Source organism: Bos grunniens, chromosome 3 (assembly GCF_055505025.1).
Source record: "Bos grunniens cultivar Pamir isolate PY7600 chromosome 3, Bosgru_T2T1.0, whole genome shotgun sequence".
NCBI lineage: Eukaryota > Metazoa > Chordata > Mammalia > Artiodactyla > Bovidae > Bos > Bos grunniens.
Genome location: NC_141167.1, coordinates 95,318,794 through 95,343,924, shown reverse-complemented (window position 1 = coordinate 95,343,924; position 25,131 = coordinate 95,318,794). Strand labels below are relative to the sequence as shown.

The following is a 25,131-nucleotide window of genomic DNA, read 5'->3' as shown; positions in this document are numbered from 1 at the left end:
TTCTTATAGCAGTCTTTATTTTAAAGTTTATCTCATCTGATATGTTTTGCTGCCCTAGTTTTCTTTTGATTCCAACTTACATGGAATATCTTTTCCCCCCTCACTTTCAGTCCCTGTATGTCTTTAGATCTGAAGTGAGTCTCTTGTAGGCAACATACATACAGGTCTATCCATCCAGCCACTCTATGTCTATTGATTGGAGCATTTAGTCCATTTAAATTTAAAGTAATTATTGATACGTATATTCTTATTGTCATTTTTTGTTCATTGTTTGGGGGTTCCTTTTGTTAAGGCTTTTTTGCCCCTTCTTCTTTTGTCCTCTCGTGATTTGAGGACCACCTTTAGTATTATGTTGGGATTCCTATTACTTTTCTGTGTACCTAGCTTAAGTTTTTGGTTTGTGGTTACCATGAGGCTTTTAAATACCAATAAAATATACACATGATTGTATTAAGTTGCTGATCTCTTAATTTCAAAGTACAACTCTGCATTTGAGCTCTCCTCCCATCTTGATTACCAGTTTTGATATCACATTTCACATCTCATTGTTTCATGTGTCCCTTAGCTGCTTACTAAAGATACAGATGATTTTTACTGCTTTTGTCTTTCAGCCTTCCTACTAGCTTTGTGCATGACATGATTTCCTACCTTTATGTTTGCCTTAACCTATGAGCTTTTTCCTATCATAATTTTCATGTTTCTAGATTTGGCCTTTTCTTTTTAAATTATAGAAGTTCCTTTAACATTTCTTATAAAGCTGGTTTGGTGGTGCTGAACTTTTGCTTGCCTGTGAAGTTGCTGATATCTCCATGGAATCTGAATGAGAGAGTCTTACTGGCTAGAAGGTTCTTAGTTGTAGGTTTTTCCCTTTCACCACTTTAAACATATTGTGCAATTCCCTTCTGAACTGCAGAGTTACTGCTGAAAAGTCAGCTGATAGCCTTCTGGGAGTTTGCTAGTATGTTATTTGTTGCTTTCCCCTTGCTGCTTTTAATTTTTTTTTACGTTTAGATTTTGCCATTTTAATGATAATGTGTCTTCATATGTTCCTCTTTGGCTCCTGTATGGGACTCTCTGCACTTCCTGGACTTGGATGTCTATTTCGTTTTCCGGAGTAGAGAAGTTTTCAGCTATTATGTCTTCAAATGTGTTCTTAGTCCCTCTCTCTCTCTCTCTTCTCCTTCTGGGACCCCTGTAACATGAATATTAGTGCACTTGATGTTGTCCCAGAGGTCTCTTAAACTCCCATTTCATTTTTTTTCTGTTCAGCATCAGTGATTCCACTACTGTCTTCCAGTTCACTCATCCATCATTTGCTCTGATGTTGATTCCTTCTGGTATATTTTTCATTTCAGCTATTCTATTCTTCATCTCTGTTAGGTTGTTCTACATATTTTCTCTTTGTTAAAAACTTTTAACTTCCTGCTCTTTGTCTCCCTATTTCTTTGATCATCTTTACAGTCACAACCCTGAATTCTTTCCCAGGTAGATTGCCTAGCTCCACTCAGTTGTTCTCTGAGGTTTTATCTTGTTCCTTTGTCTGGAACACCTTGCTCTGTAACCTCATTTTGCTAAGTTGTTTGTATTTTTATGTATCTTGTAGGTTGGTTACATTTTCCCACCTTGGAGAAGTGCTATATTGTAGGAGACCTCTTAGGTGTCCCAACAGCACACTCCCCTCTCATCACCCAAACTATATGCTCTTTATATGAGTACTTTATATGAGGGTTGCATGGGTCCTGCTGTTGTTTCAGGCTGTCTATGTGGGAGGGCTAGTAGGCTTGGTTGGCCCCTGGTCCAATTGCTATCCAGGCCATCCACATGAGTTGAGGCTGCAAGCTACAGAGGCAGCTGACTATGGAACCTCAGGGGGACCCAGGGGTAGTGTTGGGTCATGGATGGCTGGAGTCAGGGTCCAAGGAACTCTGGTAATGTTGTCTGGTGAGTGACAGCAGGGATGTCAGTGCCAAACTACTGGTGGGCAAAGCTATGTCCTGGAATCAGGTTGCAGGGTCCAGAGCTGGTCTTGGATTGCTGGGGGAGGGGGAAGGGGCACTCCTGATACAGTTGGGACCAGGGTCTGGGTGTCTCAAAGTTTGTGTTGGCCTGCCAGAGGGCAGGGCTGGGGCCCATCTGGTTCTCAGGGCAGGGTCTGACTTGCTGGTAGGCAGGCTAAGTCTGCAGGTTTGGGATTGTGGGGTTTTTTGCATGTAGTGTCTGCCCCCTTGTGGCTGAAGCTGGCCCAGAGGCTAGAACAGGCTTCCTGAAGGGCAGCATCCAGGCCCAGGGGATTCTAGGCCTGGTACCTGCCCACTGGTGGATGGAGTTAGGTCCTGGTCCCTCTGGTGGGTAAGGCCACATCCAGAGGCAGCTATGGTCTCAGGTAGTCTTAAGGCAGCCAGTATGCTGATGGGCAGAGCTGTGTCCCTGCCCAGTTAGTTGCTTGGCCAGAGACATCCGAGCACTGGTGACTCTTATAGACTGTTGAGTGGGGCCAGGTCTTGGTGCTAATGAGCTCCAGGCAGAATCTCACACTGGTGTTTGTCAGTGTCCACATGACAGAAGCTCCCCCAGAACGGCTGCCATCAGCAGCTGTATTCCCAGGGTAACGTGCAGTTGCTTCCTACCTTTCTGGGAGACTCTCCAGGATCAGTAGGTAGGTCTGACCCAGGCTCATATCAGATTACTGCTTCTGCCTGGGTTCCAGAGCATGTGAGATTTTATGTGCACCCTTTAACAGTGAAGTCTTTCTTCCCCAGCTCTTTTGCTCTCCTAAAAGTAAGCCCCGCTGGCCTTCAAAGCCACGTGTTCTGGAGACTTATCTTCCTGGTGCAGGACCCCTGGGCTGGGGAGCCTGATGTGGAGCTCAGATCTCTCACTCTTTGGGGAGTACCTCTGCAAGGTAATTATCCTCCAGTTTGTGGGTCACGCACCTTGGAGTAGGGGACTTGTACATCATGAGTCTGCCTCTCCTACCTGTTCATTGTAGTTCCTTCTTTACATCTTTAGTTGTAGATCTTTTCTGGTAGATTCCAGTCTTTTTCATTAATGGCTGTTCTGCAAATGGCTGTGATTTGGTGTGCCCATGAAAGATGAGCTCAGGGCCTTTTTACTCCACCATCTTGGCTGGGGATCTCTTGGCCTGCTTTTCATTTTTTCTCTTATTCTCCAAACACTACGGTGCAATGTACAGAAGAGATTTTTTTGTAAGGAAACCTACCAATTTCCATCATTTCCAAACTCCGTGGTTGTCACTGGAGGGAGGTTCCTCTGAGGAAATTATCCTTTGAGGATCTCATTAGAAGGAACCCTTTCTTCTTTCCTTGATTCTCATAACACTGTAATTGAGCTTTAATATACTACAACTAGATAATCTGACCTATAAAGTATAGCCTATTCATCTTTATCTTGTATTCCTTTATAGCAGTGATTTGCAATCTTTTTTTTTAAATAAAATAAGACATACATGAAAATATGTTCATATGCAGTATGCAAAGAGTTATATACTGTCACCTGGTTAGCTACAGCTTCATTTTTTTCTCTCTAGAACTATAGGGGATAACCTTAAATCATTTTTTTTTTAATAAATGAAGAGATCATTACTTGAGATACAGATTATAACTGATCATGACACTTTAGGTCACACACATTCCTTGTTTGAGAACTCAGATAGAAGTCATCTTTCTACTTCCATCTAGGAGCTTGCCCATAGCTCCTCTCTCAGTTCCTGTTTGCTGTGAGGATGATCCCCTTTCTTAAGGGGAGACTCAAGTCATCTCCTTGCCTCTAGTGACCCATGACACATGTGGCCTCAATAGAATATCATAAAAATACAGAAAAACAAATCCATTTCTGAACAATAAATATACTCATACAGTGGAAGGGAGACTCAGTGTTTGATAAGTGTTTGCTGAATGGCTGTAATGGTATCTTATTGCTATTATTTCCAGAATCCCAGGAATCTGCAGAACTATTTCACCACAAGATATGACCTAGTTTTATATTTCTGGGGGGAAATGAATTCACATCTAGAACTCAGGAGTGAACAAATACGATCAAGAAGCAAAAAGAAGCCAAAAGCAACCCACAGAAGACTTCAATATGAACAAGATAAATTTATCTTCAAAGACATATATTAAAAGTTGAGAAATAATTCATCTGAACCAGAGAAGTGTATTAATACTACCAAGTAAAATGCATGTGGGACAAGTGTATCCCCATATCCCAGGGACCTCCCCATTCCCACACAAGGAGTGAGATAATGGGATATTGCATCTCTTTTGTCTCTGAATCTTAAGCTATATTGCTGTGATGTTGCTCTGAGGAAGTTTCTAGAAAGTTCTGATTGCACTATATCCATGTTTTATAATCCAGAAATTAAACTGTAGTAGATTCAGTTAGAGGTTGATAATGTGCTGCCACTTCATAGTTTAGAGGTGGCTGCATTTTAGTGGCTTCCCTGGTGGCTCAGACTGTAAAGAATCTGCCTGCAGTGTAGGAGACCAGGTATGATCCCTGGGTTGGGAAGATCCTGTGGAGAAGGAAATGGCAACCCACTGTAGTATTCTTGCCTGGAGAATCCCATGGACAGAGGAACCTGGAGGGCTACAGTCCATGGGGTTGCAAAGAGTTGGACACGACTGAGTGACTAAGCATGCACACACACATTTTAATGATGGGTCAAATGATTCACTTTTCATTAAAATGCAAAAGTGCCCTGGCATCTCCTCCCACCTGACAAATGCCAAGAAAAAAATGTAGAAAATGATCATAATTTTAACATAAAAAATGTAGTTGGATGACACTGATTTTTCTAAACTATGTCAGCATCTTATTTTTAAAACAAACTAATGCTATTTTACTTCTCAGATGATGCTTATCCTTGAATGGTCCAGGGAAAGGACCTCTCATCTTGACCATGTGTGATATTATGTCATCACAAGCTTTGAGGCTTCTTCTTTATATCCTGATCAGACAGTGATCACCTCAGTTTTCACCAGCATCTAGAGCGGTGGGACTCAAACAGGTGATTCTGTGCCACCCCTGGAGACATTTTGGAGACAATTTTGTGGTCCCAACTTGGGGGTGCTGCTGGCATCTAGTGGACAGAACCCAGGCCGCTGCTCGACATCCTGCAACGTACAGGCTATCCATCTACAACAAAGAATTATCCAGCCCCAGAAGTCAGTGGTGCTGAGATTAAGAAACTCTGATGTAGAGTAGAAAAGCATCTAGAAAAGAGGGGAGCAAACAAACCTGTTTGCTTCCTAAAATTAGGCATTAGCTTCTGTCTCTCTGGCTGCTGCCTCAGCAGAGAGCGCCAGAACTCAGTTTCAGGCAACCAGGAATTCCTGATGGGATTACCCTCAGCTGGTTGGAGCTTCCACTTGCCTTTTCTTTTTTTCCTACTCTACAAACCAAGTCCGGTGAGAGAGCTGCCTGAATTTCATCCTAAGTTCTCTCACTCTGAATTTAGATCTCAGGACTCTGCCTCGTCAAAATTCAAATTAAGGCAACAAAAACATGTAACTTCCTTGAAGCAGAGACTTCCAAAAGCAAGGGCAATGAACCTTTGAAATGAGGCCCTGAGAACTGAAGCCCTGATAGAAAAGATGTTTTATTTCTAACTCCCTCCCTGTATTTTTCACATGGTGCCTACTGTCTTCCCTGGCTCCTATTACATTTGTGCTTATATTACATTTTGTTATAGAAAACTTGACTTTAGAGTTCTGACCATTCAAGAGAAGGATTAAATATACATTTCCTATGCTGCTGTCTGCCTATTTTGTCAAAGAACATGAGTTTCAGGGAAAATGGATAAAAAGCCATAGATCAGGTTCTAAATATTAGTACTTAGCACATAGCAGACCTTCAATAAATGTTTGTTGAATGAATGAATAAATGAATGAGTGGAAATGATAGGAGCCTATGAACATGCGCAAGGTGGCTTGGTCTAGTTTCTAGTTTTCTTAAGGAAACTACATTCGGCTTTACCAGCCTGCCAAGTCTCCACCTGGGAACATACACTAGGCGTGAGGCAAATCTCCCATTTGAGGGACAATACATATCAGTGCACAAACCCATTACCCTAGGATCAAAAAAAATCTGATTTTTACTACTCAGGAATTATTAAATTCTCAAATCTTAGGAGGTGGAAGGACTTCAGAATCCTCTTTCCTAGTCCTTCCACTTTTCAGATGAAGATCCAGAGGCCCAGGGTAAAGTGTGGGTAATTAGCTATCCTCAGGCTGTATAATTTGCCCAAAATCATACTAGTAGTTGGTGGAGGAGTAAAATAGTAAAAAAAATTTTAATTTCCAAAGGGCAAATTCCCAGGGGACTTTGAAATACCTCTGCTGCATTCCCAGCTTGTTCTCAAAGGTCTTCTGGTAAAGAATCTGCCTGCAATGCGGGAGACCTGGGTTTGATCCCTGGATTGGGAAGATCCCCTGGAGAAGGGAAAGGCTACCCACTCCAGTATTCTGGCCTGGAGAATTCTATAGACTATATAGTCCATGGGGTCGCAAAGAGTCGGACATGACTGAGCGACTTTCACTTTGAAACTCAGAGAGAAAACTGTGAAAGCACAACCACTCCCAACCCATGTTGTTTCTTTGGCCTTGTCTCTGAGTACACAGTGTTGTGTGCAGATGCATTAGACAACAGATGCATCATATTACATGAAGCACAAAGGCGAGAACACGATGTACACCGCATCTAAGGAAGCTCAACTCTGGATGCCAAAGCTAGAATATTTCTGAAGTATAACAATTTGAGGGAACAAGTCAAACTTTGAGGAGAAGTACTGGCTACCAGCTATACCCAGATTTGTTGTAAGTGTATACTGACTACAATCTCTTCATTGTTAATTGGGGGATGGGATATGCAGGGGGTCATTACTGCATAACAAGGCTTCTATTAATGAAATTTGTAATTCCTAATCTCCCTTCAGCTGATAAGTCTCCTAACAGCCAATTGGCTGCTCTAATTCATACTGTCCCAATATATGCCCGAGCGCCTTTCTCCTTCTAACCTTGTCTTATTTCTTTTTTGACATCAATCATCCAGGAGTTTCAGTATGCAAGCCATGAGTAAAAACTAACAGTCACAAAAACAGAACCTGAGAAATGCTCTGTTTTATCTTTCCTTAAATTCTACCTCCCTCAAGCAAAACTTTTATTTAGGCTATCTCTGAGTGGTCCTCTGCACTATGATTTCACTCTTCTCTTCTGTCTACAAATGCAGCTTAACACAAAATCACACATTGTTTTGTTTATTGTTTTTCATTGCTGAGTACTTGGACACTATGAAGATGATGACAAAATAAGGATGGGGCCTAGGTAGTCCTTGGAAGTTTGCTCTTAGGAATGGATCAAGCAGACACTCCTGCTGCTGCTGCTGCTAAGTCACTTCAGTCATGTCCAACTCTGTATGACCCCATAGACAGCAGCCTACCAGGCTCCCCCGTCCCTGGGATTCCCCAGGCAAGAACACTGGAGAGGGTTGCCATTTCTTTCTCCAATGCAGGAAAGTGAAAAGTGAAAGTGAAGTCGCTCAGTCGTGTCTGACCCTCAGCGACCCCATGGACTGCAGCCTTCCAGGCTCCTCTGTCCATGGGATTCTCCAGGCAAGAGTACTGGAGTGGGGTGCCATTGCCTTCTCCGAGACACTCCTAGGAAGCCTTATTTACTGATAGCACCTGCCAAAGAGGCCAAAGAGGTTAAGTCAGCACTTAGAAGGGGTGGGGGTCTGGAGTTGTCGCTCGAGGAGCCTCTGTGTCTATGAAGGGCATGGTTCCCCAGATAATGATATGCCTATCTCTTCTCAAAATCATAATTTGACCTGCAGCATTATCTTATCTCTTCAGTTCAAATCTAACTGTCTGGCCTAAGAAGTATCCTTAGCATTTTCAATTTTAAGATCCCTTATGAACAAAGCTAGTGGAAGTGACGAGTTCCAATTGAGCTATTTCAAATCCTAAAAGATGATGTTGTGAAAGTGCTGCACTCAATATGTCAGCAAATTTGGAAAACTCAACAGTGGCCACAGGACTGGAAAGGGTCAGTTTTCATTTCAATCCCAAAGAAAGGCAATGCCAAAGAATGCTCAAACTACTGCACAATTGCACTCATCTCATACGCTAGCAAAGGAATGCTCAAAATCCTCCAAGCCAGGCTTCAACAGTACATGAACCATGAGCTTCCAGATGTTCAATCTGGTTTTAGAAAAGGCAGAGGAACCAGAGATCAAATTGCCAACATCCTCTGGATCATCGAAAAAGCGAGAGAGTTCCAGAAAAACATCTACTTCTACTTTATTGACTATGCCAAAGCCTTTGACTGTGTGGACCATAACAAACTGTGGAAAATTCTGAAAGAGATGGGAATACCAGACCACCTGACCTGCCTCCTGAGAAATCTGTATGCAGGTCAAGAAGCAACAGTTAGAACTGGACATGAAACCACAGACTGGTTCCAAGTAGTGAAAGGAGTACATCAAGGCTGTATATTGTCACCCTGCTTTTTCAACTTATATGCAGAGTACATCATGAGAAATTGAGAAATGCTGCGGTGGATGAAGCACAAGCTGGAATCAAGATTGCTGGGAAAAATATCAATAACCTCAGATATGCAGATGACACCACCCTTATGGCAGAAAGTGAAGAAGAACTAAAGAGCCTCTTGATGAAACTGAAAGAGGAGCGTGAAAAAAAACTAAGATCATGGCTCTGGCCCCATCATTTCATGGCAATTAGATGGGGAAACAATGGAAACAGTGAAAGACTTTATTTTGGGGGGGCTCCAAAATCACTGAAGATGGTGACTGCAGCCATGAAATTAAAAGACGTTTGCTCCTTGGAAGAAAAGTTATGACCAACCTGCTGCTGCTGCTAAGTTGCTTCAGTCATGTCCAACTCTGTGCAACTCCATAGACGGCAGCCCACCAGGCTCCCCAATCCCTGGGATTCTCCAGGCAGGAACACTGAGTGGGTTGCCATTTCCTTCTCCAATGTATGAAAGTGAAAAGTGAAAGTGAAGTCACTCAGTCGTGTCCGACTCTTAGCGATCCCATGGACTGCAGCCTACCAGGCTCCTCCGTCCATGGGATTTTCTAGATAGCATATTAAAAAGCAGAGACATTACTTTGCCAACAAAGGTCCATCTAGTCAAAGCTTTGGTTTTTCCAGTAGTCATTTATGGATGTGAGAGTTGGACTATAAAGAAAGCTGAATGCCAAAGAATTGATGCTTTTGAACTGCAGTGTTGGAGAAGATGCTTGAGAGTCCCTTGGACTGCACGGAGATCAAACCAGTCAATCCTAAAGGAAATAAGTCCTGAATATTCATTGGAAGGACTGATGCTGAAGCTGAAACTCCAATACTTTGGCCACCTGATGTGAAGAACTGCCTCATTTGAAAAGACCCTGATGACAGGAAAGATTGCAGGTAGGAGGAGAAGGAACAACAGAGGATGAGATGGTTGGATGGCATCACCGACTCAATGGACATGAGTTTGAGTAAGCTCCGGGAGTTGGTGACGGACAAGGACAGGGTGGTGCAGTTCAGGGGCTGCAAAGAGTTGGACACAACTGAGCGACTGAACTGAACTGAACCCAAAATTCTAAACACTACTTCAAATAAGAACTTTATGGATATCTTGGTCCGTATCACACTCTTTAAACAAAAGTAATACTCGGTTCATCTATCCTGTGAGTGGGTCACAGCAAACTGTAACCATTTCCCGTCTCTTTGCCTTCCATATTTGCAGCTGCCAAAATTTATTTGTAACTATTTATGTATCATAAGATGGAGAAGGCAATGGCAACCCACTCCAGTACTCTTGCCTGGAGAATCCCATGGGCGGAGGAGCCTGGTGGGCTGCAGTCCGTGGGGTCGCTAAGAGTCGAGCATGATGGAGCAACTTCACTTTCACTTATCACTTTAATGCATTGGAGAAGGCAATGGCAACCCACTCCAGTACTCTTGCCTAGAGAATCCCATGAACGCAGGAACCTGGTGGGCTGCCGTCTACAGGGTCGCACAGAGTTGGACACGACTGAAACGACTTAGCAGAGAAGAACTATTAGGTTTTCACAGATAAAATTCCAGGACCTTATGGTACTTAATATGACTTTGATGAGTTGGCTCAGATAGCCCTATATGACTCAAGTGGTGGGGCCAGGTCTCATAACAAGGGTAGATGAGACTGGAAACGTGACAAGTTTACAGCATAAAGATAGCAGTTTCTATTAACAGCCAGCAGGTGGCCCCAGAAGAAGCCAAGTCACAGCCTGCTAAATGTGGATCCATGAGAAAAATAGCAATTGTCTTCAGTTCCACTAATCTTCCCTTTAATCCATTTTCTCCCATACAGCCCAATCACCTCTCCTCTAGGCTCTGAGTACTCTGTCTTTTTACCATTCTTTTCATCAAAACTCCCCATGCACCCCCACGCCAAGAAAAAAATGCTCCCTGGCATCTAGCTACACATGAAAAGGAATTTCTCAACTACTTTTTCATTTGCTTAAGGTATTATCTTCCTATGAAGGCAAATCCTCACTTCACTGAAATAATGCTGAGTAAAAATACCAAACAAAAAATATCAAAGTAGTAAGAGATCCTCGGGGTATCAAAGTAGACCAAGGATTCTCACTGAGGATATGGGGGTGCTTTTTAATAACACATAAGTCACCACCTCATACATAAGTCACCACCTCCACCCTCATTGTTGGAATTAAGAATCACTGTGTAACATGAGCTATATTTGAAGAGAATGTTACCTTTATAATCGTTACTATTGTAGAAATATGAGATCCCCTGACACAAATTACAATCTTTAGAGAAGGAAAGAAATGGAGTGCCTCTTATGTCTCAAACATCATACTAGGTATTTGTCTCTTCAGTCCTTATAAGATTGGTATCACCTTGACCCAAGCGCCGTCACCATTTTTCAGAGGAGAAAACAGGTCCTGAGAGGTTAAGTAACTTACCAAAGATTATACAGACAACAGATTGAAAAAGCATTCAAACTCAAATCTCTCATCACAACCATACTATTTCTGAAAAAGCATGGGCATTTGTAAAAGTGCTATAAAAAGTCTAATATTGTGTGTGTGAGGGGCTTCCCTGATAGCTCAGTTGGTAAAGAATCCGCCTGCAATGCAGGAGACCCCAGTTCAATTCCTGAGTCAGGAAGATCTGCTGGGGAAGCAGTAGGCTACCCACTCCAGTATTCTTGGGCTTCCCTTGTGGCTCAGCTGGTAAAGAATCTGCCTGTATATGTTATATAAATATTGGCTATCATGTTATTATATGTATTAAACTATGAGGACTCATTGGAGCTTTCAGCTTCACTGCTCATGAAGATCTGCAGCCATCTGTAAGGAAGATGGACCCTCTCCCTGGAAGAGATTCAGTGCTTCCTCAATTACACTTGGGCATTTTCCACCACAGCCCTTCCCTAATTCACAAAGGGGCTGGCAGTGAAATTTCAAGCCTCCTCCTAACTCACTCTAACTTCACCTTGATGTGCTCCCAAAAGTCCCTTGGGGACGATCTCTAAGACTTCAGAAGATGGCTGTAACCTGCTGAGGTGCAGTCTTTACCAGATGATCCAAAACGTCTCTTGAGACCGGTTTATGTGTCCTGTGTTGTTGGGCCTCAAAAATACCTGAAGAATAGGTTTAATTGTTATAAATATTTCCTTGAGTTCACAAATGTTGAGCATGGAAACACAGATGGTCCTGTCCACTCTGCCAGGACCAAACATACTGCTTATATATAATCAAATCTATCAGGTTTTCCATTTTTGTTTCTTCTTTTAGTACTTATGCTTACATGCCTTCAGCACCCCTAGATGATATAAAAATGATCATCCTTATATTTTAATATTCCATGTTTAACATTTAAATCTTTATTTCATCTGAAGCTAATTTTTAGTATAATCTGTGAGGTAAGGGAGTTAACTATTGTTTTTTCAAGTGATTCTCCAAAACTACTCATTAATTCATCCTTACCCCCACTGAATTTTTATAATATTTTACTCTATTGCATGTTCTTATATGTATATTTATATCTATTTCTGAATTTTTGATAACGTTTGAGGCCTACAATGTCAACCAGTATATAAAGGAAAGGAAAAAAGAATAGTTATTTGTAAATACATTTACCCAGCTATTCCCTGGAGATGGCTGTGAGTGGCTCAAGAAAGTAAATTTACTTTCTTTTAGCTGTGGGTGCTAGAAATCCAAGATCCAAGAGTCAGTGGGTTTGGGTCATCTTAAGGCTCCTCTCCTTGGCTTGCAGATGGCCACCTCTTCAGTGCATCCTTACATGGCCTCTTGTCTGTGGACACACATCTCTGATGTCTGCTCCTCTTCTTATAAGGACACCTGCAAATTGGATTAGGGTCCACCCATATTATCCCACTTAACCTTAATCACGTCTTTAAAGGCCCTATCTCCAAATACAGTCACATTCTGAGGTACTGCGGGCTAGGACCTCAACAGAGGAATTCAGGAGAACACAATTCAGTCCATAACACTAACATATAAGAAATAATTAATAAAATTAGTTATTATTAAGTATTAAATATGTGTTGGAAAGGGCAAATGAATGTCAAAGCAACCATAACAGGAAAAGATATGACCAACTTAGCTGTTTTCCCCTTATTTGACCAAGAATAGATATTTAATATTTGAACAGTTGGGACACAAGAGAAAGCCTTGTCCAAATAGCTACTGCTTCAAACCAGGTCAGAGGACACTTGAAGACTAGAGCACAATGGCTCAGCAGGTGGATGCTGTTATAGGAACTGAATTGACTAATGGCCTTCTCAAACCACAGGTTACTATTTTAAATGTCACAAAAGACCAGAGAGCATGAAAAGATGAAAAATAAAACCAGTGTGGATCCAATCTTCAAACAAGTAGAACTGAGTGACAGGAGCAGTTTTGGCTCCATGTGACTAAACTAAATTGCCAAGTACTAAGGCTGTCTTTGGGCTAGCGGTAGATTACAATCTTTTTTGTCCTGGGGCTCTCAAAATAGAAAACAGCTTTTTTTCTTTTTTCTGTCCTTCTCACTAAAATCCTTTTTGCAGTCCTTGTAGAGTAAAACATCTGTGTGTTGGTCAAAATCATGCAAAAGGGACACTAACCCTAGTGCTACATAATGTAAATATAAAAGAGGATATATCTGACACCATATACAAAAATAAACTCAAATTAAAGACCTGAGTGTAAGACCGGATGTTATAAAATGCCTAGAGGAAAACAGAGGCAGAACACTTTTTGACATAAATCACAGCAAGATCTTTTTGGGTTGGGAAGCTCCCTGGGTCCAGAAGATCCCCTGGAGAAGGAAATGGCACCCCACTCCAGTACTCTTGCCTGGAAAATTCCATGGACGGAGGAGCCTGATAGGCTACAGTTCATGGGGTTACAAAGAGTCTGACAGGACTGAGCGACTTCACTTTTCACTTTGCTAAAGGAAACAAAAGCAAAAATAAATAAATGGTACGTAATTAAACTAAAACCCTTTTGCACATCAAAGGAAACCATCGACAAAAATGAAGACAACCCACTGAATGGGAGCAAATATTTACAAGTGATGTGACCAATATGGGATGGATATCCAACAACTCAACGTCAAGAAAAACAAACAACCCAGTTAAAAAACGGGCAGAAGAATTTGCCACAAGGGGGACAGACTAGAGATTATCATATTAAGTGAAATCAGAAAGGGGAAGACGAACGCCGTATGAGATCACTTACACCTGGAATCTAGAATGTGACACAAGTGGACTCGGTTACTGGAACAAAAGCAGACTCCCAGGCATAGCAAGCAAAGTCAAGGCGGCCAAAGGGGAGACGGGAGAGAAGGGAGAGGGACAAATTAGGAGCTTGGGATTAGCAGATACGAACTACTATCTGTACAACAGACAACAAGGTACTACATTCAATATCCTGTAATAAATCATAATGGAAAATACAAAAAAGAATATGTATATATGTATAACTGAATCACTTTTCTGTATAGCAAAAACCAACACAACATTGTAAATCAACTACATTTCAATTTTAGAAGAACAGACATTTTTCTAAAGGGGAAATGCAGATGACCCACAAGCACAGGAGAAGATGCTCAACATCACTAATCATGAGGGAACTGCAAGTTAAAACTACAGTGAGATATTACCTCACACCTGTCAGAATGGCTATCAGCAAAAAGAACACAAATAACAAATGTTGATGAGGATGTGGAGAAAAGAGAACCCTTAGTACACTGTTGGTGGGAAGGTAAACTGGTGTAGCCACTGTGGAAAACAGTAAGAAGTTTCACAAAAAAATGACAAATAGAAATACCATATGATCTAGCAATTCCGCTCTTAGGCATGTACCCCAAAAACAAAAACACTAATTTGAACAGACACATGCACCACAACGTTCATAGCAGCATTATTTGTAATAACCAAGATATAGATGCAATCTAAGTGTTCATCAACAGGTGAATGGATAAAGAGGATGTGATACGTGTGTTTATGTGTGTGTGTGTGCACACAACAAAATGCTACTCAGTCATAAAAAAGGATGAAAGTTTGCCATTTGTAACAGCATGGATGGACTTAGAGGACATTATGCGAAGAGAAATAAGCTGGAGAAAGACAACTTAAAGAAAGATGGAAAGGCTGTATAATTATATATCACTTATATACAGAATCTAAAAAAATAACAAAATAGTGGATATAACAAAAAAGCAGTAGAGATACAATGAACAAAGCAGTGGGTACTGGTGGGCACTAGTGCAGAGGGGAGGTGGGGAGGGGCAATATCTGTGTGGGGAAGTGGGAGGCACAAACAACTGGGTGTAAGATAGGCACAGGATACACTGTGCAACATGAGGAATACAGCCAATATTTTGTAATAACTGTAAATTGAAAGTAATCTTTAAAATGTGTTTTAATTTTCAAATTAAAAAAAGAAAGCTTATTTGGGGAAAAAAACTTCCAAGCAAATATGAAAGAGCAGAGCAATCCTCTGAGCTCGTTTGGATGGAATGCTTAGGCTGGGTATAGCTGCACCAGACTCATCAGGCCATGCGTTCAAGTAGAGAGTAGCCACCCATTCTCGTTACAGTAGAGAGTGACTCTTCTATACAGTAATGCTCTACATGTTTGCAGGAAAAGAAAGAGCAGGGAACTATGATGCTATGGAAGATCCCAACTGAGGAAATGGCCTTGTTAGAAAGGGTGCCCCCCAGAGCTCAGAAACTTGTACTAGGTTATTCTCCTGTCAAGGGCTTCCAGGGCCCTCCAGAGATGTGTCCTGCTCAGTTAAGGAAACCTATCTACCAGCTACTGTAAAGCAGGTCAGGCAACCCTCCAGTACATATGCTGTTGCTGTTCAGTCACTAAGTCATGCCCAACTCTTTGTGACCCAGTGGACTGTGGCACACCAGGCTTCCCCATCCTTCACTATCTCCCGGAGTTTGCTCAAACTCATGTCCATTGAGTTGCTGATGCCATCCAACCATCTCATCCTCTGTCGTCCCCTTCTCCTCTTGCCCTCAATCTTTCCCAGCATCAGGGTCTTTTCCAATGAGCTGTCTCTTTGCATAATGTGGCCAAAGTACTGGAGCTTCAGCTTCAGCATCAGTCCTTCCAATGAATATTCAGGGTTGATTGATTTCCTTTAAGATTGGTTGGATCTCCGTGCTGTCAGAGGGACTCTCAAGAGTCTTCTCCAGTTCAAAAGCATCAATTCTTTGGCACTCAGCCTTATTTACACATATACATATACGGTACATATACATGCCATTGAACCATTGGTCAGTTGAAATGGCAGCACAAAGCACGACCAATTTTGTTTAAGAGCTTTCACATAGGTGTGCCAACTGAGCCAGCTCTCTACCAGGTGGAAAGAAGAGGCCTATAGGTCTCTGCTCAGATTCACATTAGGACCCAAGCTGTGATTCAAAACAAAAACAAAACCGAAATAATCCTCTGAAGTTACACTGCCAGAAAGGGCCATGAAAATTCTCTTTTGTCATTTGAAGACCACTCACAGTCTGTTATATGCAGAGCACAGACAGTTTCTGAGTTCACTAAATGATCAATTCTTTCCCTTTGACCTTCCTCTCTGTTTCAGGTACTCAATTTGCTCCCTGGGCAAATGATGGTCCAGAATTCTTTCATTAACAGTATGAAAATAGTAAAAATGTCTCAAATATATATTATGGAGCAGATGGTAATTTGAACCAAAGGAAGAGGGTCACTTTAACTGAAAGACCACATGCATTTTTGGTAGTTACAAAAAAAAAAGAAATCTGATAATTCTCAAATTTTTATCTCCAGTTTTTATCCCCTTCTCCTGACACAGACATGTTTCCAAATACTGACTGAGCACCTCCATCCAAAGTTATCTCATTTTAAACATATCCAAAACAAACTCATTTTTGTGAGTTGTAGTATCTACATAAGTCATCCAAGCTAGAGGTCTGAGAGTCTTCTTTGATCCCTAACACATCCTAATTAATCGGTCTGTCAAAATGCTTCTATAATCCATCTACTTCCTCTTCATTCTTATGGTTCCTAATTCAGCATCTTCTCTCAAGTGAACAATTACCCAGCCTCTAAACTAATTTTCCTGCTCCCAGTTTCATTTTAATTTTTGATCCATGCCCCTTTGAGGCATAGCAGAAATTCAAGATTGACCTCTTTGGAAGAAAGTAATTTGCTTCAGGAGGGGAAAAGCAAGAATTCATTAGGCCTGATTCTCAAGAGGAATGACAAGGTCATAAAATAGAGAAACAAATCTTTATAGATCAATGTGGCACGATGCTGTGGTTTGAGCCAATGACTCTGAATCTGACAGAGTACTATCATGCTACTGAGAGGAGAGGGTGGGAAATTTCTTGATGGGAGGTGGAAAGACAAAGACTGAGTTAAATTAGCTAAGTATCTAATAAGATTCAAAGTGGATGACTATTAGCTTTCCTTAATTAATTTGAAAAAAACTTGGGTATGTACTTACTCTAAAAATTATATACGATTTTTAACTTATATAGAGAAAAAATTACTTCTAAATCCACCACCCTAATGATTACCATGTTTGTGCATGCCCTTCCAGTCTTTGTCCACACAGCTACAATCATAGCCTTCGTCTTGGGTAAATATATAGGATTACATATAACAAGATTTGACATATTAGAAAAGCAACTGACCTGACTTAAACTCATGCACTTCACTTGAGAAATTGTCAGTGTGGAGTACATCATTCATTAGAGAGTAGGTCCTGCTGCTGAAGAGTGAAGTTGCATCCTGAGTTGTACCTACACATTATTATACAAAAGAAAAGTGCAGAATTTGGTAAGGTGCTACAGATTTAAAACTGGTGGACCTCAGATTTGGAGGAAATACCTAAAGTGTAGGAAAAAAAAAAAAAGACTCTCTTACCTTCATAACATATTCTGGCTTTTATTAGCAGCATCCTTAAAATGGAGTTGATAATATCTACTTCACAGGACTTTGATGAAGAATAAGTGTAAACTATAAAAAAATGATACAAATGTAAGGAAAAATGATTACTATCATTCATGAATCTGTACCTCTCCCCAACCTCCAAACTTCTGAAAAACAATACCCTTGCTTCCTATATTGGTATCTCCCCAACCCACCCTCAACCCCTTGCTAAGAGGAACAGCCAATCTGTTTCTCCTGGGATTGTCAGGTACATTTCACCAAGAGTTTTACAAGGGTAATAACAGGCACCTGGGAGCTATACTTAATATTTATAAATGTCAATCTGAAATTATACTGTTATCAGCAGTAAAGCTGCAAGCTAAATAAAACATCAAGGCTTTATTTTTTGTTTCTTTTTCCTTTTAAATGGAATTATATAAAACAAATATCTCATAGAAAATTTGTTGCTTTATTTAATAAATACTGTGTGAGGCCCCATAATAACCAAAGAGGACAAAAAGATGAATAAAATAAGTCATAATTCTTTGCCCTAAAGAACTCCCAGTGCAATGAAGACAGGTAAGTTTAATGTACAGGTATAATAATATACGGCAAGGGCAATAGTAAGGACAATCACAATAAAGGATTGTGATTACAATCTAGACTTGAGTGGGACTGGGTGGTCAGGGAGGACTTCCTGGAGGAAGTTAAACCTTAAAAGACTTATGGGAGTTATCCAGGCAAAAGCTGTGTATGAAGGAAGGGGAGGGGCTGCAGATGGTATGTCCAGGCAGAAGAAGCAACATATGAGAAAGACCGAAGAGAAAAATGTTACAAGAAATTATGGTTCAGTAGGGGCCCCATGTGGGGCTTCCCTGGTGGCTCAGCAGTAAAGAATACACCTGCAATGTGGGAGACCTGGAGTAGATCCTTGAGTTGGGAAGGTCCCCTGCAGGAGGGCATGGCAACCCACTCCAGTATTCTTGCCTGGAGAATTCCATGGACAGAGGAGCCTGGCAGACTACAGTCCACTGGGTTACAAAGACACAACTAAAACAACTCAGCATACGCATTATACACTAAAGAGTAAGATTTTTGTCATACTCCAAGAACCAATTTTGGCCCACTTACAGGCCACTATCACTGAGAACACAAAAGAGGAATGAATTAGATTATGAACTATTTCAATTAGTTTTTAGAAACATTATATGAATCACATATAAATTCTAAGAGTTCAAACAAAAAAGTTAACTTCTAATGTTTTAAATTTAATTTATAACATTGTGTTGATTTCTGCCATACATCAACATGAACCAGCCACAGGTATGCATATGTCCCCTCCCTCCTCCCCCCGCTTCTCACCTCTCTAGGCAGTCACAGCACACCAGGTTTGAACTTGCCACGTCATACAGCAAATTCTGTTCTGCATAAGGCAGTGTGTGTGCTTCAGTGCTGCTTGTCACCCCACCCTCTCCTCTCCCACCGCGCCCCAAGTCTGTTCATATCTGCATCTCCACTGCTGCCCTGCGAATATATGTGGAGTCTAGAAAGATGGTACTGACCAACTCATAATGTTTTATTTCAGTTCTTCTAAGAAAATGCTTTTTATTTTAAGCCACTTGGCCACAGACCCCATACTCATATGCCCCAGAAAACCTAGTATGGTAGTAAAAGACCTAGTCATTTATCATCTGGTCTTTGACGAAATTAATTAAATAACATAAGTCTCTGTTGGGAGGGGCTGGGGGAGGAGCATGGCAATCCCAAGTAGTTTGAGGGCAAGAGGGACTGAACCCAGGCAAGTACTAGAGAAGAATCTTCTTTGTCAGAGGCAGCAAAACTTTCACAGGTGTTTGAATAAGAAGATTGTATTAAAGATTAACTCTACCAGTAACACTGTTTTACCAAGATATAAAGTAGTTCTATCCAGCAGAAATTTAAACAGTCTATGTAATTTTTTTAGAAGCCACATTTAAAAAGTAAAAAAGAAACAACTGAAAATAATTTTAACAAAGGGTTTTATTTAATAGATTTTAATTAAAATATTGTCACTTTTAGACATGCAAACTGCAGTATATTCATACATTGGAATGCTTTTCAGTGCTAAAAAGAAATGAACTATCAAGCCATGAAGACATGGAAAATTCTTAAGTGCTTATTATTAAGTGAAAGGACACAATCTGAAAAGACTACATACTGTACGGAAAAGGGCAAGACCGTAGACAGTAAAAAGATGAGAGGCTGCCACGGGTGTGGGGAGAAGAGATAAATAAATGCAGCACAGTGAAACTCTCCTGTATGATACTATAACGGTGGACATATGTCATTATAAATTTGTCCAAATCTATAGAATGAACAAAACCAAGAGTGAACCCTAATGTAAAATACAGACTTTGAGTGATAATTTGTATCAGTGATAGTTTACAAGTAATAACAAAGGTAATTCCCTAGTGCAGGATATTGATGGTGAGGGAGGCTGTGTGTACTTGGCTGGGGCAGGGGCAGGAAATGCATATATAAAAACTCTGTATTTTTTGCTCAATGTTGCTGTAAATCTAAAGTTACTCTTAAAAAGTCTATATTTAAAACGTGTATCATTTTAACATGCAATCAAGATAAACTATTACTGAGACAGTTTGCATTTTTCCATAATAAATATTTTGAAAACCTGCATGCATGTTCCATTTACACCATTTCTAATTTCTATTAACCACATTTCAAGTGCTCAAAGGCCACTTAACGGCTAGTGGTTCCCACACTGGACAATGTAAGTCTGGAGTAGCAGCAGCACCAAGCCACACTGGATACATAAATGAGGAAAAAGTGTTCTGCTCTGTAAATGCAGCTTCCAAAAAAGCCTTTGAATCTTCTTTCTACCCAGCCTGCTGGCTCTCAGCTCCTCTCAAACAGATATTCAGGAGCATCTTCCCTGCAAGGCCCCTCCCCAGTCCAGCCCTCCAGATGGTATCACTCTGAAGATTTTTTCTTGATGGAATTCTGTCTAAAAGAGAGGCATGGGAACACTGAAGACAGAAGGTATTTATCACGCCAGAGGTTCCTGAAAACACCTCATTAATATTAGGTGTACTCCTCATTAATAACAGGAGAAAAAGCTTTCAGGTCCTGTACATTGTACAAAAAAATGAAGAATGAATTAAAATGCAGAGCAGATTTAAATGCTACCTAGAAAATAAGTACTTAAGAAAAAAATAGTTTGCTGTCATTATAGAAATAAATAACTAGGCTTTGCCTCAGTCGGTGGGGACTGTTTATATTTCCTTGCAACTAGAAACATTATTTATTTATATTTCCTAGCAACATTCCTGGAAATAATGTATAGATGTCTCTGCATGCCATGAAATGTTATAATCTACTCATGCTCTAAATGCTGTTACCAAGATGTGGGTACACTTTAGCTCAGAAAAGTTAGCTGTCATTTGAACTAGAAAAGCCGCTATGTTAAATCAGAGTCTGCCTTTACATATTCATCACTTTCAAGTTCTATCACTCATAGAAATGATAAAAAAAAAAAAGGCATTTATTTGCTTATCATTTTCAACAGCTCTTCGAAATGAAGGGAGATTTAAAAAAAGCAGAAAGTAGACCAATTATAACAAAGTAAAATTGCAGTCTCACAGAATCCAGCAAAGAAAAGAGTATGACATGAAGCAGAATGCATACATATCAAGTAAATTGTATTTACTGTTATAAAAACATTACTAAATGTCTAACTCTCATCTGAGTCCTCTTTGAAATAAAGGAAGAAATGTAAAAATAAATATATAAAATTGGTATGTAACTATGTATGGCCTTTTTAAAATAAAAAAATTTACACAAAAAGTCAAAATTTTCCACCTTTACTTCTAAACCTTTTCAAATAAGTTGTTGTTGTTCAGTCACTAAATCATGTCCCATGAAATGCAACACACCAGGCTTTTCTGTTCTTCACTATCTCCCAGAGCTTGCTCAAACTCATGTCCATTGAGTCAGTGATGCCATCCGACCACCTCATTCAGCATCAGGGTCTTTTCCAATGAGTGGGCTCTTCGCATCAGGTGGCCGAAGTACTGGAGCTTCAGCTTTAGCATCAGTCCTTCCAATGAATATTCAGGGTTGATTTCCTTTAGGATCAACTGGTTTGATCTCCTTACTCTCAAGAGTCTTCTCCAACACCACAGTTCAAAAACATCAATCCTTCAGCACTCAGCTTTCTTTACGGTCCAACTCAGACATCCATACATGACTACTGGAAAAATCATACTTTTGACTATATGGACCTTTGTTGACAAAGTGATATCTCTGCTTTTTAATATGCTGTCTAGCTTTGTCATACCTTTTCTTACAAGGAGCAAGCGTTTTTTATTTCATGGCTGCTGTCACTGTCTGCAGTGATTTTGGAGCCCTGAAAAGAAAAATAAATCTGTCACAGTGATGGAACCAGGTGCCATGGTGTTAGTTTTTTGAATGTTGAGTTCTAAGTCAGTTTTTTCACTCTCCTCTTCTCAACCTCATCAAGAAGCTCTTTAATTCTTCTTCACTTTCTGCCATTAGAGTGGTATCATCTGCATATCTGAGATTGTTGATATTTCTCCCAGCAATCTTGATTCCAGCTTGTGATTGATTCATCCAGCCTGGCATTTCACATGATGTACTCTGCATACAAGTTAAATAAGCAGGGTGACAATATACAGCCCTAATGTACTCGTTTCCTAATTTTGAACCAGTCTGTTGTTCCATGTCCAGTTCTAACTGTTGGTTCATGACCTGCATACAGGTTTCTCAGGAAACAGATAAGGTGGTCTGGTATTCCCATTTCTTTAAGAGTTTTCCATAGTTTGTTGTGATCCACACAAAGGCTTTAGCAAAGTCAATGAAGCAGATGTTTCTTTGAAATCCCTCACTTTTTGCTTTTCCAGATAAGTACCTTAAGAATACACAAGAGTGACAGAACGCTGTAAACTAGTGAAACTGAGTAACAGATACTTGGGGATGTGCTATACTTTTCTCTCTACTTGTACACAACTTATATTTAAAGTCATCCAGATTAAAAAAAAGTTCAAAATCACTGGTGGAAAGTTTTAAAATATATGAGTATCTTTAACAACAACAAAAAATTGACTACAACAACTACAGAATGTTTGGTTGTCTCTGACTCAAGGCCTGGCATTGGAGATTTACTATTTACTCACACTCTTTTAAATTGTTCATGTGTTTTTAATAAAACATTATTTTATCAGTACAAAGATCTATATATACATGTACATATGTAACACAAACATCTACCCCACAGATATATACATACACATGGATATATATATTTATTATACATTTTTATATAACATATACAATATATAAGACACATATAGTTATATATACAATTGCATTATATATGTGTACCTTTATACGTGTGTATGTTTTGGTAAGTGTAGAATACTTAACACTTGCTGAGGATACACCTCCCGAGAATGCATTTAGCTTGGCATCTTATCAGCTGTGGGTCCTTAAGCAAGTCACTTGAGTCTTCTTAAAGTGAAGTCGCTCAGTCATGTCCGACTCTCTGCGATCCCATGAATTGTAGCCCACCAGGCTCCTCCATCCATGGGATCTTCCAGGCAAGAGTACTGGAGTGGGTTGCCATTTCCGTCTCCAGAGGATCTTCCCAACCCAGGGATCGAACCTGGGTCTCCTGCATTGCAGGCAGATGCTTTACTGTCTGAGCCGTCTTCTTAGGTTAACACATAAATGAGAAAACACATTTGAAAATGCCAATCACAAGGTCTGGTCTAATACAGATATTCACTAAGTGTTACTTTGCTGCTGCTGCTGCTGTTAAGTCGCTTCAGTCGTGTCCGACTCAGTGCGACCCCAGAGACGGCAGCCCACCAGGCTCCCCCGTCCCTGGGATTCTCCAGGAAAGAACACTGGAGTGGGTTGCCATTTACTTCTCCAATGCATGAAAGTGAAAAGGGAAAGTGAAGTTGCTCAGTCGTGTCTGACTCTTCGAGACCCCATGGACTGCAGCCTACCAGGCTCTTCCATCCATGGGATTTTCCAGGCAAGAGTACCGGAGTGGGGTGCCATTGCCTTCTCCGCTGGTCTCATCAATTCATGGCAAATAGATTGGGAAACAATAGAAACAGTAAAAGACTTTATTTTTTTGGGCTCCAAAATCACTGCAGATGGTGACTGCAGCCCCGAAATTAAAAGACGCTTACTCCTTGGAAGAAAAGTTATGACCAACCTAGACAGCATATTAAAAAGCAAAGACATTATTTTGACAACTAAGGTCCATCTAGTCAAAGCTATAGTTTTTCCAGTAGTCATGTATGGATGTGAGAGTTGGACTATAAGGAAAGCTGAGCGCCAAAGAATTGATGCTTTTGAACTGTGGTGTTGGAGAAGACTGTTGAGAGTCCCTTGGACTGCACAGAGATCCAACCAGTCCATCCTAAAAGAAATCAGACCTGAATATTCATTAGAAGGACTGATGCTGATGCTGAAACTCCCATACTTTGGCCACCTGATGTGAAGAATTGACTCAGTAGAAAAGACCCTGATGCTGGGAATGATTGAAGATGGGAGGAGAAGGGGACGACAGAGAATGAGATGGTTGGATGGCATCACTGACTCGATGGACATGAGTTTGAGCAAGCTCCAGGAGTTGGTGATGGCCATGGAAGCCTGGCGTGTTGCAGTCCATGGGGTCGCAAAGAGTGGGACTCGACAGAGCGACTGAACTGAACTGGTAGCTTTTTATTGTAGCTACTTCCACTAGATGGCACTAAAGACTCAGACTCTGGGAGGAAAATAAATCTGAACAGCAGAAGTGATCTACTACAATAAACAAGAAATTTCTCCAGTCATCTGTCCTACCATTATGATCAGTGCCTTAGAAATTAAACATGAATCTTGGCCATTAAATTCATGCATAGTACATTTATTAAAGCATACTATGTTTGAGACTTGCCCAGTGTTAGGAATGCAGAAATAAAACATTATATCTTGTTCTTAGTGTGGGAGGAGTGGGGTGTAGTGAGAAAGAAACAAGTATAAAATTGAAATGAGAATGTTAAAAAGGTCATCACAGTACCATGGGAAGCACAAAGAGGAACACCTAATAAAGGCTTGCTGAAAGGATTTCTAGAGAAGCTGATATCTGAAAACTGAGCTTTGAAGAATGGATAGGAATTAACTAGACAAGAGAATGGGCAGGGTGTCCTATGCAGAGCAAGAAGTCTGTACAACTATACAAGAGGCTGAAGCTCAGGGTGCATGCTAGGATGAGGATGAAGCAGTGCAAGAAATGAGGTTAGCTAGACTGGCAGAGGAAGTCAAGCCTTCAGTTCAGTTCAGTTCAGTTCAGTCACTCAGTCGTGTCCGACTCTTCGCAACCCCATGAATCGCAGCACTCCAGGCCTCCTGTCCATCACCAACTCCCAGAATTTACCCAAACTCACGTCCATCGAGTCGGTGATGCCATTCAGCCATCTCATCCTCTGCCATCCCCTTCTCCTCCTGCCCCCAATCCCTCCCAGCATCCAAGTCTTTTCTAATAAGTCAACTCTTCACATGAGGTGGCCAAAGTACTGGAGTTTCAGCTTCAGCATCATTCCTTCCAAAGAAATCCCAGGGCTGATCTCCTTTAGGATGGACTGGCTGGATCTCCTTGCAG

At 40.7% G+C, this 25,131-nt stretch overlaps 1 protein-coding gene and 1 long non-coding RNA gene across 12 annotated transcripts in view; one reads left to right on the top strand and one right to left on the bottom strand.

Annotated features, from left to right (window-relative positions):
* VTCN1 (V-set domain containing T cell activation inhibitor 1) overlaps window positions 1-5,769 on the top strand; it is a 71,027-nt gene extending 65,258 nt beyond the window's left edge. For 4 of the 7 annotated variants that reach the window (XM_086392086.1, XM_086392091.1, XM_086392088.1 and 1 more), the window contains one exon: window positions 3,951-5,769. The gene's annotated coding sequence lies outside the window, so the exon portion shown is untranslated. The remainder of the gene's footprint in view (window positions 1-3,950) is intronic. The other 3 variants (XM_086392087.1, XM_086392092.1, XM_086392089.1) reach the window with 1 other exon arrangement.
* The window catches only part of LOC147376160 (uncharacterized), a 70,568-nt gene extending 52,978 nt beyond the window's left edge, over window positions 1-17,590 (bottom strand). For 4 of the 5 annotated variants that reach the window (XR_015160799.1, XR_015160796.1, XR_015160798.1 and 1 more), the window contains exons 1-3: window positions 17,454-17,590; window positions 17,222-17,329; window positions 12,169-12,390 (exon numbers count right to left, since the gene is read on the bottom strand). This is a non-coding gene — a long non-coding RNA (uncharacterized LOC147376160). The remainder of the gene's footprint in view (window positions 1-12,168; window positions 12,391-17,221; window positions 17,330-17,453) is intronic. The other variant, XR_015160797.1, reaches the window with a different exon arrangement.
* Between the last annotated feature and the right edge of the window lie 7,541 nt (window positions 17,591-25,131).